This window comes from Stomoxys calcitrans, chromosome 2 (assembly GCF_963082655.1).
Source record: "Stomoxys calcitrans chromosome 2, idStoCalc2.1, whole genome shotgun sequence".
Lineage (NCBI taxonomy): Eukaryota > Metazoa > Arthropoda > Insecta > Diptera > Muscidae > Stomoxys > Stomoxys calcitrans.
This window is the reverse complement of record NC_081553.1, coordinates 169407116-169421585: the sequence shown is the minus strand read 5'-3', so window position 1 is coordinate 169421585 and position 14470 is coordinate 169407116. Positions and strand designations below refer to the sequence as shown.

At 38.9% G+C, this 14470-nt stretch overlaps 1 protein-coding gene across 1 annotated transcript in view; it reads right to left on the bottom strand.

The window, feature by feature from the left end:
• LOC106081477 (A disintegrin and metalloproteinase with thrombospondin motifs 9) overlaps nucleotides 1-12164 on the bottom strand; it is a 410411-nt gene extending 398247 nt beyond the window's left edge. The window contains exon 1 of the mRNA XM_013243452.2: nucleotides 11440-12164. The gene's annotated coding sequence lies outside the window, so the exon portion shown is untranslated. The remainder of the gene's footprint in view (nucleotides 1-11439) is intronic.
• Nucleotides 12165-14470: the final 2306 nt, after the last annotated feature.

Sequence of the window (14470 nt, the reverse complement as noted above, 5' to 3'; positions counted from 1 at the left end):
TTGAAAGAGTTAGTTATTTTGAGCCTCCCGATATCCAACCATAATATGGTTCAGATCGGACTATATTAAGATATAGCTGTTATATAGATCGATCTCCCGAAAAATGGTCTGAAGTCTATAAAAGCTTGACTTTTTATCCGATTTCGCTGAAATTTGATACAGTGAGTTGTTTTAAGCCTCCCGACATACGCCCCAAATATGGTTCATATCGGACTATATCAAGATATAGCTGTCATATAGACCGATCTCCCGATAAAGGGTCTAATGCCCATATGTGCTTTATTTTTTATCCGATTTCGCTGAAATTTGCAACAGTGAGTAGTTGTGGGCCACCCAACATCTGACCTAAATATGGTTCAGATCGGACTATATTTACATATAGTGCGTGCCGAATTTGGGTGCGTAATTGTGTGGGATTTTGACGATAGGGGGTTTACATATATACCCAAGGTGGTGGGTATCCAAAGTTCGGCCCGGCCGAACTTTATGCCTTTTTAATTGTTTAAGTTTTCAAGTTCTAAATTCATTACCAATTAGATAACCTTAGCTAATTCATAGCAAATGGGCGGGTCAGTTTTGAATATGTGTTTTGTGTTTTCTGAATTTTTATTTTGTTTTACGTCCTCTGGAATGCTGCTGAGATAAACACCTGCGAAATGTCACAAAATATAGTGTTGAGAATATAAATTTTTGCTAATAAGATTTCCAGCAATTTCAAAAGCCACACACACTGGTTTGGGGGGTTCCGTTTAATGGGTGTATAAAATTTCTTTTTATTTTTTTTACTTCCTTATTGCGTTTTTTTTTTTTTTTTGTTTTGTTTCATCTCACTGTAATTTGTTATTGTTAAAAAAAAAAAACTATTAATTTTTATGTCTATTTTTTTGCTTTTTTCATCGACTATTTAAAGTTTTTTTTTACACCGATAGGCGGCCAATGTTTACACAAATAAATTTGTTAACTTCAAAAGCAGCAACGGCCAAACATGTGCTATTCAAAGGCATTGACATTAAACGCAAATTTATTTAAAAATCAGCATTTTTGGAGATGCTTGTGTGTGTGTGTGTGAGTGAGTGTCTGACTTGGGTATAGGTGGGTTCAACCAGCATTTGGTGTTAGTTTTGGACTTTTTGGCATAGTTTTTATGAGCTGGGGAGCCATTGTTTGTATTTGCCTCCCTTTTGCAAGTTTTTTCAAAAAACCAAGCAAGAGCCAAAAGCCATAAAAAACAAACTCAACTGAACTGAGGTGAAGTGAACTGAAACGAAATGAATTGAACGAACTAGACGTCATTTAATTTTTATGTTTATTTAATTTTGACACACGAAAAAGCGTTTAATTATACATTATTTTCATTTATTTTTTTTCTCTTCATTTTGTTTTTGATTCTTTAAAATAAAACACACAAGTTTCGGGTGTGTGTGTGTGTGTGTGTGTGTGTAGCACAAACACTGCTAGTAATTTTTTATTTTTTGTTTCTTCGAAAATTAATTTAAGCAACACCTTTTGGGATTTTGACATTTGTTTTATTTAAGTTTTTTTTTCCAGAATTAAGAAACGCCGGGGACTTAAAGAAGAAGTCTCCCTGGGGTGCCACACATTCACATTTTAAAAAGTCAATTTAAATTTGTTTCCAACATATCAACCAAAAATTTTTATTTTTCACATTTGTGTCTTTTGAAGCTTTACTTGATTATTTTAAATTGAACCATTTTTCACACAATTTTAAAACTAGGTCATAAATTATGCCGAGTCAAATTCAAATTAAAGCCTCCATCCACCATGCAATGAACCTCCTTATCTCTATTACCATATTAGTTAAGGCAACATCCGTACAAAAATTTGGGTTTTCTAAAAGTGTTTTATAAATTTTTTAATTTATATACCCTCCACCATAGGATGGGGGTATGTTAATTTCGTCATTCTGTTTGTAACACGTCGAAATATGCGTCTGAGACTCCATAAGGTATATATATTCTTGATCGTCATGTCATTTTATGTCGATCTAGCCATGTTCGTGCGTCTGTCCGTCCCTCCATCCGTCTGTCAAAAGCACGCCAACTTTCGAAGGAGTAAAGCTAGCCGCTTGAAATTTTCCACAAATACTTTTTATCAGTGTAGGTCGGTTGGGATTGTAAATGGGCCATATCGGCCATGTTTTGATATAGCTGCCATATAAACCGATCTTGGGTTTTGACTTCTTGAGCCTCTAGAGGGCGCAATTCTTATACGAATGGAATGAAATTTTGCACGACGTGTTTTGTTACGACTTTCAACAAGTGTGCTTAGTATGGTTCAAATCGGTTCATAACCTGATATAGCTGCCATATAATCCGATCTTGAATTTTGACTTCTTGAGCCTCTAGAGGCCATAATTCTTATCCGAATGGAATGAAATTTTGTTTGGCTATGACTTTCAACAACCGTGCCAAGTATGGTTTAAATCGGTCCATAACCTGATATAGCTGTCATATAAACCGACCTGGGGACTTGTCTTCTTGAGCTTCTAGAGAGCACAATTCCCAACCGATTTGGTTAAAATTTTGCATAACGTATTTCATTATGACTTTCAACAACTTTGCCAAATAAGATTCAAATCGGTCAATAACCTGATATAGCTGCCATATAAACCGATCTGGGGACTTGACTTCTTGAGCTTCTAGAGAGCCCAATTCTTATCCGATTTGAGTGAAATTTTGCACGACGTATCCTCTCATGACCATCAACAGACGTGTTTATTATGGTCTGAATCGGTCTATAGCCAGCTCACATATAAATCGATTTCCCTATTTTACTTCTTGAGCCCCCAAAGGGCGCGATTCTTATTCGAATTGGCTGACATATTACACAGGTCTCCAACATATAATTTAATTGTTGTCCGAACCGGACCATATCTTCATATCGCTCTAATAGCAGAGCAAATCTTTTCTTTTATCCTTTTTGTGCCTAAAAAGAGATGTCGGGAAAAGAACTCGACAAATGCGATCCATGGTGGAGGGTATAAAAATTCGGCCCGGCCGAACTTAGCACGCCTTTACTTGTTTTAAATATTCTTAGCCAATAATCGTATCTTTTTTGAAACAGTGACGAAAACCTCTTACATCAATGAGTGCAAATTTGCCCATGAACGTTCCATTGAGAAACATAGGCAAACTTCTGGCATATAACTGAGATCTGTCCGATTTAAGTTTAAACTAAATGAGAATGGGCCACCTTTTGATAGCCGAGTCTGAATGGCCGCAGAGCAACACATTTGGCAAAGTACCTCAGAAATGTCAACAGCATTAGGAGGGGATTGGTTAGGTCATAAATAATCGGCTCCATGTCACTATAGACATACACCTTAGCCTACTGGCTTGTTGTTCGCTCTGAATACAAAAAAAAAGTTACCTCGAAAAAGAAAATCTAAGTTAGCAATTCCTTGCTACTTACAAATTGCTTTATTGTGTTCCATGCCACTCCCCTAAATTGGTTCATGCCTGGTATAGTGTCTCCACCAAAGTGCCGGTATCTGTTACACTCGAAAGCCGGGCAATGACAAAGGAAATGCTCCAAAGTCTCATCATCTTCCCCGCATGCTCTACATATGCTATCACTTGCCGCACCGATTTTACATAAGTGAGCTCTTAGTCCTATGTGTTCTGTTATGACACCAATAGCTATACTGACCTCCTTCGTACTTCCTTTCAGAAATAGCCTCGTCTTCTCACGATCTGGATCCCCCCATAGGATTTTCGCCGTCCTACCGACCGTTTCGCTGTTCCACATTCCTGCATGCGCATTAGTCGCTCAAGCACTTAACACCGACTGCGTCGACCATTCTTCAATGACAAGCATTCTTCAATGACAAGAGGTCTTTGATTGTACCACAAACTCCTCCTTCTTACGGTGTGCCGTATCACAATGAGGAACTTAACCCCCAAAGTTCCATCTGTCCCAAACATTTTTAGTTTGGGGGAAAATAATAAATTAAAGCAAAACGCTGTAATTTCGGCCGGTTCGAACTTTGGATATCCACCCCATCGTATAACCAAATTTCGTCAAAATCCGGTGAGTAGTGTACCTGCTATGAGCTTATAGCAGCTTTATCGTAATATGATCCGATAAGGATACAAACTCGGTGGGACATCAAGGGGTCGAACGCAGCTCACTGTATCAAATTTCAGCAAAATCGTGATATATATAGGTTCAAGACCATAAGTCGACAGATCGGTTTTAAATGGCAGCTATATACAAATGTGGTCTGATCTGCTATATTCGGAAAGGATGTGTTGCAGCCTAATGCAACTCACTGTACTGTATTTTGACAAAATCGTGTAATAAATTCACTTTTTATGGGGCCAAGAACATTAATTGTAAGATCGGTATAGATAGCAGCTTTATCCAAATATAGTTCAAGCTAAACTGTAGTTGGTGCAGATGTCGAGGGCCTAACATAACTCCCAGCGCCAAGTTTTAGACAAATCGGCCTTAAACCTAAAATCGGGAGATCGATATACATGTCAGCTTTACCCAAATATATCCCGATCTGGACCATTCTCGGTACGGATATCGAGGAACCAAACTCAACTCACTGTGTGTATAAGTTCAAACGATTGGCTTGTTCCTTTCTCAACACCCCTCCTTTGAGCTTGTTCACATAGCTAGAGGTAGAGGGAGGAGCTCTTATAGTTTTCCTACAACCTGCTAGCTTAGATCATAGGGCGATTCTTCCCATTCGCGGAAATTCCTCTACAACCTCTCCATGGCCTTGCTCTCTCAGCTGGACTGTAGGAAGATTTATTAAGAGCGCTTTCTACAACCCTCTTAGGAGCGTGTTCGCCTAGTTCGGATGAAGAGAGAGAGACTTCCAATATCAAAACGACGCCTCGAAGCAACTTCAGTGCTTTTCCCAAAACACTCGCAATCTAAGTCTCACACCGCAGACATCGCGCATCTCTCACACTTTGTCTTAAAGGCAACTATCGCCTGCGTTGAAATATCACACACTCTTTGTTTCAAGAAAAAACCTAATCACCGGTGTTTCATTTGTTTTAAAAATCTCTTTTACATACACCCACCCGACTCACCACGCCACGCTCTCACCCGCACACAGTGCAATTTTTCAGCGAAATCTGGTAACAAATGCTACATAAATGGGCGTTTGATCTTAAATCGGCAGATCGGTCTATATGGGGGCTATATCAATATATAGTTCGATATGGCTCATCTTCGAGCTTAACCTGCCTATAGACAGAAAAAGAATCCAAACTGACATCTGACACGATGATGACAATATGTGTGTCAACTGAAAGGTCTTAGGGAGTAGAGTATGAATCTGGTATACAAATTTGGTGTCAAGTGCCTGGAAGCCGCTCTACCCCAAAAATCCTCAATCTAGGTAATATGGGACTCAAATAAAAGGTCGCTGGTAGTTGATTAAAACTCTGATACCAAATTTAACACCCCCAAAAAGAAATGTGAATCGATCAGGACAATATGAGGCTCAAGGGAGAAGAGTAGGGAGATATCAAAATGTATGGAGAAAGATATCAAAGTGGCCCCCAAAATTGACATATTGGACTCAAAAGAAAGGTCTTTGGGCTTAGAGTACCAATTTGATAATAATATGTGGGACATAGTGTCTGAAGGAACCCCCATCTCCATTGATCCCACAAGAAATACGGGGTCCAGATCGGTTCTGGACAATATCGGTGTCAAATGAAATATAATAAGAAGTAGAGTTCGAATCTGATATCCAAATTTCTGGGTAAGTCTGCCGAATATTATATACCCTCCACCATAGATCCCATTTGTCGAATTCTTTGCCCGGCCTTTTAAGGCTCACAAAGGATATTGGATAAGAATTGCTATGCTATTGGAGCATAATTGCAACCTTTAAGGGTTGAAGGTCAAAAGCGAAGTCGTGGTACAAAATTTCTGCGAAATCGGATAAGAATTGCGCGTTCTGGAGGATTAAGAAATATAATTGGGAGATCGGTTTATATGGGAGCTGTATCAGGTTATAGAACGATTTTTACCATACTTAGCACAGTTATTTCAAGTCGTTACAAAACTCTTCATGCTAAATTCCAGCCAAAGCGGATTCGAATTGCGCAATCTAGTGACTCAAGAAGTCAAGATCCGAGATCGTTATATGACAGCTACATCTAAACATGGACCGATATGGCCTATCTAAAATCCCAACGGACCTATACTAATTAGAAGTACTTCTGCAAACATCCAAGCGCTTCGCTTTATTCTTCAAAAGTTAACTTGAGTTCGACAGATAGATGGACAGACGGACGTCTGGCAAAATATTATGACTGTCAAGAATATACATACTTTATGGGGTATTAGACGATTATTTCGAGGCGTTACAAACGGAGTGACAAAATTAGTATACCCCATCCTATGGTGCAGAGTAAAAAAACGGATTTGAAGTAACAAACAACAACACCCATTAGTGGTGGGTAGAAGAAAGCAAGGCACAAAACATTGTTGTTGCAGTCAATGCACTACTATAAGCAGTGGAAAGTAAACAAGACACAAATTATGTTGTTGGAATCACGCATTCCACACACCCATACATAGGCAGGCCAAAAACCAAATAAAGACATATTCAGAAAAGTTATGTGAATGCGTTTGAATGGCCAGTTGGCAATCGGATATACCTACCTCAGTTGATTTAGTAGTCAATGCATTAAACCTATCGTCCAAAAAAGAATAAATGTTAACACAGGTAGATTCTGACTGCGATATTGAGCAATAGGCAAATGTTGCTGTGTGCATTAGTGGATATTTACTTTCCATATGTTTTTATACCCTACACCACCACTGTGGTACCGGATATTATAACTTAGTGCATTTGGAATGAGAGAAGTTTATCCATCGACTCAGAATCACTTTCTGATTCGATATAGCTATGTGCTTCTGCCCATGTTAATTTGTGCACAAAGTGCATTTGGCAATTTTCATGCAATCGTCTTCAAATTTGCTACAAGCATTTTATGTGGCCAATAGACGAAACGTATGATGATGATAGACGAAACGTGCTGACTAAGGAGGGATTTTAACCCGTCTACTACGCAGACGATGTTATAATACTTCTAAGGGGTAAGGATCCGAACGAGCTATACAGAAGGGCCGAAAGAGTATTACATAAAGCATATGACTGGGCTAGACCCAGAGGTCTCAATGTTAACCCAGAGAAGACTGAAATATGCCTGTTCACGAGGAAGACGAAGGTGGGCCAATTTAACGCACCACGTTTCCTCATCAAGACGATTTCGATATCTGACAAGGTCAAATACTTAGGTGTGATCTTGGACAGGAAATTGAAATGGAAGTGTCACATTCAGGAGCGTACTGAGAAGCTCACAGATGTTGGGCACTATATAGATGGGCCCCGAATCCGAGGATAGTCCACTGGCTCTACGGGAGCGTGATTTGACCAATACTTACATACGCCTCAGTTGTTTGGAGAAGAAGCGCAACATAAGGACCATATAACAGGTTCAGAGAACATGTTGTCTTGGCATAGGCGGAGAGATGAGGACCACGCCCACTAGGGCACTAGAGACTATTCTAGATATCCAGCCCATTGACATACAGATTGAGTGTGAGGCAGCCACTGCGGCTATGAGGGGGGAATGGATTGAGGATGGGAGCACCTCATACCATCGCGGTATAATCGAGGGGACGAAACGAAACCTGGAAGGGAGGATACCTGAGATGAACCCTGAAGTTTAGTGCGATGTACTGCTGCCATCGGCACAGTCTTGGATTGTCGGAACTCTAGTATTGCCATCTGGAAGATTATGTTACACGGATGGATCAAAGCTAGAGGACAGAGTGGGCCTGAGGGTTTACATTTAAAATCCAGGGACTGCGATCTGTTTTAGACTGCCTGACCATAAAACGGTCCTGCAGGCGGGATCGGGACGATCATGGAAAGCGTGAAGTGTTGTGGTGCTAACGTGAGGACGTCGAGTGTGAACATCTTTACTTTATGGCTATGACAGAATATTTGCTCCACTAGCCGAACGTAGAATAGCGTTCCAAGCGCCTCGATCTTCTGCGCTCATTCTAAAATCTCTAACACCAAGTTTCGAGGTGTCTCCCACAACTTGATCTTTCCATCGGGCTTTTGGTCTTCCCGGTTTGCGTGTACCATCGTGTTTGGCTTCAAAAGACTCCTTTACTGGAGCTTCTTCATCCATTCTGACAACATGACCTAGCCAACGCAGCCGTTGTATTTTGATGCGTGTAACTATGCTATCGTCGTCATACAGCTCCTACAGCTCGTGGTTCATACGTCGCCTATATTCTCCGTTAACGGACTGCCGTCAATGAACTTGGTTAACCCGAAGCCTTTCGGATCGACGCAGTAGGTGAGTGGGCGACGAATGCGCATGCAACATTATGGAACAGCGAAACGGTCGGTGAGACGGCGAAAATCCAGATCGTAAGAAGACGAGGCTATTACTGAAAGGAAGCAAGAAGGAGGTCAGTATAGCATTTGGTATCACAACGGGACATATGGGACTACGAGCTCACTTATGTACTGCAATCAAATCGTTATTTATTATTCGTTTCACATGAAATTTGGTGAAATGGTTTTCCTTATGATTCCCGCCATTGTTGTAGAATTTTATAGAAATCGTTTCATATTCATATATAGCTCCCATATGTGTATATCATAAATATATCAACCGGTTTTCACTTTCATATCTTTTGTCTGCAAATTTCTTAACAGATTTTCTCCAAATTTTGCATAATGTGTTTCTTTATACCCACCACCGAAGGGTGGGGGTACATTCATTTTGTCATTCCGTTTGCAACACATTGAAATATCCATTTCCGACCCCATAAAGAATGTATATATATTCTTGATCAGCGCAAAAATCGTAGACGATCTAGCCATGTCCGTCCGTCTGTCTGTTGAAATCACGCTACAGTCTTTAAAAATGGAGATATTAGGCTGAAATTTTGCACAGATTCTTATTTTATCCATAAGCAGGTTAAGTTCGAAAATGGGCTATGTCGGACTATATCTTGATATAGCCCCCATATAGACCCATCCGCCGATTTAGGGTCTGCGGCCAATAAAAGCCACATTTATTGTCCGATTTTGCTGAAATTTGAGACAGAGAGTTGTGTTAGGCCAGTCGATATCAATCTTCAATTTGGCCTAGATCGGTTCAAATTTGGATATAGCTGTCATATAGCCGATCCTCCGATTTAGGGTCTTAGGCCCATCACAGCCACATTTATTATCCGATTGGGCCCTTCGACATCCTTCGTCAATTTGGCTCAGATCATATAGACAGATCCTCCGATTAAGGGTCTTGGGCCCATAAAAGCCACATTTATTATCAGATTTTGCTGAAATTTGTGACAGTTAGTTGCGTTAGGTCCTTCGACATTCTTTTTTAATTTGGCTCAAATCAGTTCAGATTTGGATATAGCTGCCATATAGACCAATCCTCTGATTTAGGGTTTAATGCCCATAAAAGCCACATTTATTATCCGATTTGCTGAAATTTGGGACAGTGAGTCGTGTTAGGCCCTTCGACATCCTTCACAAATTTGGCTTAGATCGGTCCAGATTTGGATATAGCTGCCATATAGACGGATCCTCCGATTTAGGGTCTATAGCCCATAAAAGCCACATTTATTATCCGATTTTGGTGAAATTTTGGAACAGAGTGTGGTGTTAGTCCTTTCGATACTTTTCTTTAATTTGGCTCAAATCGGTTCAGATTTGGATATAGCTCTCATATAGACCGATCCTCTGATTTAGGGTCTTAAACCCATAAAAGCCATATTTATTATCTGATTTTGGTGAAAATTGGGACAGTAAGTTGTCTTAGGCCCTTCGATATCCTTCGTCAATTTGGCTCAGATCGGTCTAGATTTGGATATAGCCATATAGACCTATCCTCCGATTTAGGGTCTTAGGCCCATAAAAGGCGCATTTATTGTCAGATGTCGCCGAAATTTGGGACAGTGAGTTAAGTTAAGCCCCTTGACATACTTCTGCATTATGGCACAGATCGGTCCAGATTTGCATATAGCTGTCATATAGATCGATCTCTCGGGTTTTTGGGTCCATAAAAAGCGCATTTATTGTCCGATGTTGCCGAAATTTGGGACAGAGAGTTAAGTTAAGCCCCTCTATATATTTCAGCAATTTGGTCTAGATCGATCAAGATTTGCATGTAGCTGCAATATAGACCGATAGCTCGATTTAAAATCCTGGCCCCAAAAAAGGTGCATTTAAAATCCGACAACATGGATGTCTTTTCGACATCCATGTTGTTTATGGTTCAGATCGGTTTATTTTTAGATATAGCTACTAAAAAGACCAATATTTGAACAATGACTTGTACTTATTATTAGTATTTGCTTCAAATCGGATCATGTTTCGATATAACTGCCATGGGACATAGGTATGCAATTTTCACCGGATTTTGATGAAAGGTGGTTTACATATATACCCGAGGAGGTGGGTATCCAAAGTTCGCCCCGGTCGAACTTAACGCCTTTTTACTTGTTTCTTTTATTTTTGACTGTGTGTGCGGATTTTGGTTAAAATCTATAGAGATTTAGATAAAGCTCCCACATATATTTTCGCCTGATTTTGTTGACCGATCCTCACAAAATTTGTCAATAAGGTTTATCTCGTGACATATCTGATTAATGGTAAATTTCATAGATAACTGTTCATATTAAGATAAAGCTCCCATATATATGTGTTTCCCGAGCTAAGGCCTTTACCAACGCTTTCATCAACCGATCTTTTCAAAATTTTCTATGGCTCCCACAACATGTCCGAATTTGGTCGAATTTTTTTCTTTTCAAATTTATTTATCTAAGTTTCGCCGACTTAGACTGCAATGCACCCAATGAGGTGTAGGGTATCAAAAAGTTTGCCCGTCCTTACTTGTTTTTGAATGAATATTCTTCAACAATTGAGTTTATTTTTGAATTAAATATCTTTTTTTTTGAAAATAAATACATTTTAAATCAGTTTTATATTCCTAATTTGATAAGGCGATGCATGGTAGAGTATTTATTTGAACTTCACCAGAAGTAGCAGTTACATTTGATTTTAAAAATTTGTTGAAAAATAGTTTTTTACGGAGCATCATAACTTGATGATGTTTTTCAGATTTTGTATCTTTTCTTAACAAAATTTTTGTTTTATTTGGACAACGAAATTTTATTTTGCAATTTTCCATTCATGCTTTACATACGCAAAGTTTTTAAATTGTTGCTTTAAACATTTTTGAAGTTCCGAAATCTTGGACCTTGAATCTGCAATCGGTGCAGACCCATCACATTCTATATATATGATGTTTATTTTCCTTGAAGCTTTTGCTTTTGTTTTGGATGATTTTTGTGTTAAATATTTTTTTCTATTATTTGTGGCTTATTTAAATATTTTTCCCATACTTCACTATTTTCGGCAACTTTAGACACTCACAAGGACACAATTACTATTTTTTTTTTTTTGGTTTCTTCTCAGTTTTACTTCGATAAAATTTTTAGTTTGCGCGCAAATTTTCAAGTCAACAACATTTGGGCAGGGCCGATAATTTACACCAAATTTGCTTCCTCACAATTTTGTTGTCGAGTGGAAGACAAAAAAAAACTAAACACAAAAAGAAAATTAGTAAACAATTCTATTTAGTTTTAGCACTTTTTTGCACGTTTTGAACACATCCGAAATCCGTCGATCAACAGAGCCCACAACTCGATAGTGGGTAAATGATTTTATTTGGATTTTTCTTTTTTTTTACTTTCAAAACTGATTGATTTCGTGATCGTGATTAAATTCTAAACAATTTTGATTTGGGGTTTCGCTCAAAATTTCCGAATTTTTTGTTGCCAGATTCGCGCGACATGCGTTCATTACACCAAACAACCAAGAAAATAGAAGAAGCACAAATCGACATTGAATTATTTGGACAAAATGTCGATGCTTAGAAAACAAAACAAAATTTGTTTGAATAGAAATTTCGTTCGATTTTTTCTTCTGTGGTGTGTTTCTTGTGGGGGCCTTGTGCCAGCCAACAACAGTGTTTTGGTGTATTTTTTCGCGCTTGTCGTTCGTTGCCTCTTAAACACGCGTCCAATACTGCTCTATGGGTCTCGTCTGATGTTTGTCGTTTCTGACTTTATTATTTTTTTAATTTTATTTGTTGTGTTTTTTTAGCGCTCTTGTTGTAGATCGATGCGGCTTTTAGTAATGCCAGAGCTTGCTGCGACAGACCTTAGCTTCAGTGGCTGCAGCGGCTGCCGCCCATGGCTCCGCCGCTGCCTCAAAATGTGATGAATGTTTGTACGGGCATAAAGATCTAAATGGGCAAATCTATGCGAGCGTATGTGTGCCTCTATGTCTGGTGCTCAGCAACAAAAATTTCGTGTAGGTACTTCTCTAAAAATACTACAACAAAAACTCTCATTTCATATAAAACACAAAAAAAAAAAAACGTTGACGTAAACAGCGACAGCGACGACAGCACCAAAAAAATGCTACAACAAACCCTCTAATAAAATCAGGCACCAAGCACCAATGTATACAATTTGTATTTTAACCGGCAAAACGCGTAACAAAACCTACTTTACCACAAGGCAGGCGACAAACACAAAACGGCTCTAAACAAATCACAGCAGAAACCAACCAAAAAAGGGGGAGAAGCCGAAATGCAAAATTGCCACTCACCAATACCTAAGCAAAGCCCTGGATTTCTAGCCACACACATCATAAAACGCTCTCCCATATTCTCTCTAAGCCTCTGTCACTCTCAACAATTTCTAAGCACAGCTAGGGAATTATTTTCTCCTACCTTCTTTTGCCGCTGTTCATCACGTTAAGAATACGCATTAAAACATACAAAAACTTTTGCCGTTCTTCACCCACATGCAACTGCTCTGCTGCTCATATTTTCTACTCTACAACACGTGAGCTTAGAAAACAGCACACGAAACAATCCACCATTAACTTCTCTTCTTCAAACGCAAGGTAAAAGCCCAGCTTTGGTTTTTTTTTCTTACCCAGAGACATTTTGCTCTCTCCTCTCTCTCTCTCTTACACATGTACACACACACTTAACAAAATTTAAAAGAGACGAACGAAAATTGTATAATGGCAAATATTAACACTCTCGCATATCATATGTGTTTGCTTTTTGTGGTTGTCAGCAGCGTGGTTTATGTTTGCCATGCCTATATTGTTGGGAAGAGCACAAAACAAAAAAAGGTTAAGTACAAGCCCATCATTATGTCAAGCAAGAGTAAGACCTTAACCGATCATGTGATATGAGTTAGACGTCAATCAAATGTTCCCTACAAACAATGTTGCCTGCTGATGCGAAAGTTGGGTAAACAGTTCTGCGGCCTAAGCTAATACGTTGTCGTTTTGGGAATAATCAGCAAAATAAACAAATCATTCTGAAATAAATTTGAAATGGTGTCTGGAAAACAAAATGCAAACTGTCGTCCTGAGATCGCGTAAAGGCTGAAGGCTAATTGATAATAGTCTGAAATTTTGCACTTAAACTTTTCAAAATAACCGGGACTAGATTAGGGGAAACCCCCAATTCCGCATTACATATTGAATTACCTAGTAAATACAGGGTCCATAAAGCAGCATAGATTATGGTGCCAGCTTTGCAGCCGACAAATGACTTCAAAACCAAGCGAAACCATCCAAAAAGCAATTTTTAAGGTTGCCTTAACTAGTCTTAGTATGTAGTGCCACATGTACGCCTACATATGAAGGTTCCAATTCTGGCTAGAACATAGGAAGAAAATTCCACCCACGTTAATTGCTTCACTTATGCTGGTGACATTTGTGAAACCACCAGCCAAATGTAAAACTTCTGTACGATTTTTCTCATTCATGTCTTTCACCAAAACAATTATTATCTTACAGTTATGCGTGTGAATCATCAATTTCCACCTAAATACCTTCTTGAATACAATTGAGCTCCATTACTTCGATTGTAGTCATGAGACAATCAATATTGTACCATTGTGTATGAGTGTTAGTAATTTACACCTAAATATAACTCATACGCCCGCTATTTCAAAAACAATCAAGTAAATAGAGCCCTGATTGACAAAGCATAATGACGACCATACCACATCCACTTGAATCCCAATAGAATTTATACAATCAAAGTTTTTATACACTGAACCATAGGGAATACTAAATTCGCCATTCCGTTTGAAACACATCGAAATATTGGTCAGAGACCCAACAAAGTATTTATATTCTTGATCGTCTTGACATTCTAAGTCGATTTAGCCCTGTCAGTCCGTCTGTCGAAAGCACGCTTACTTTCAAAGGAATTAAGCTTAGCGCTTTTACAAGCATACTTCCTATTAGTGTGAGTCAGTTGGGATTGTAGATGGGCTATATCGATCCACGTTTTGATATAATATAAACCGATCCTGGGTCTTGACTTCTGGGGCCTAT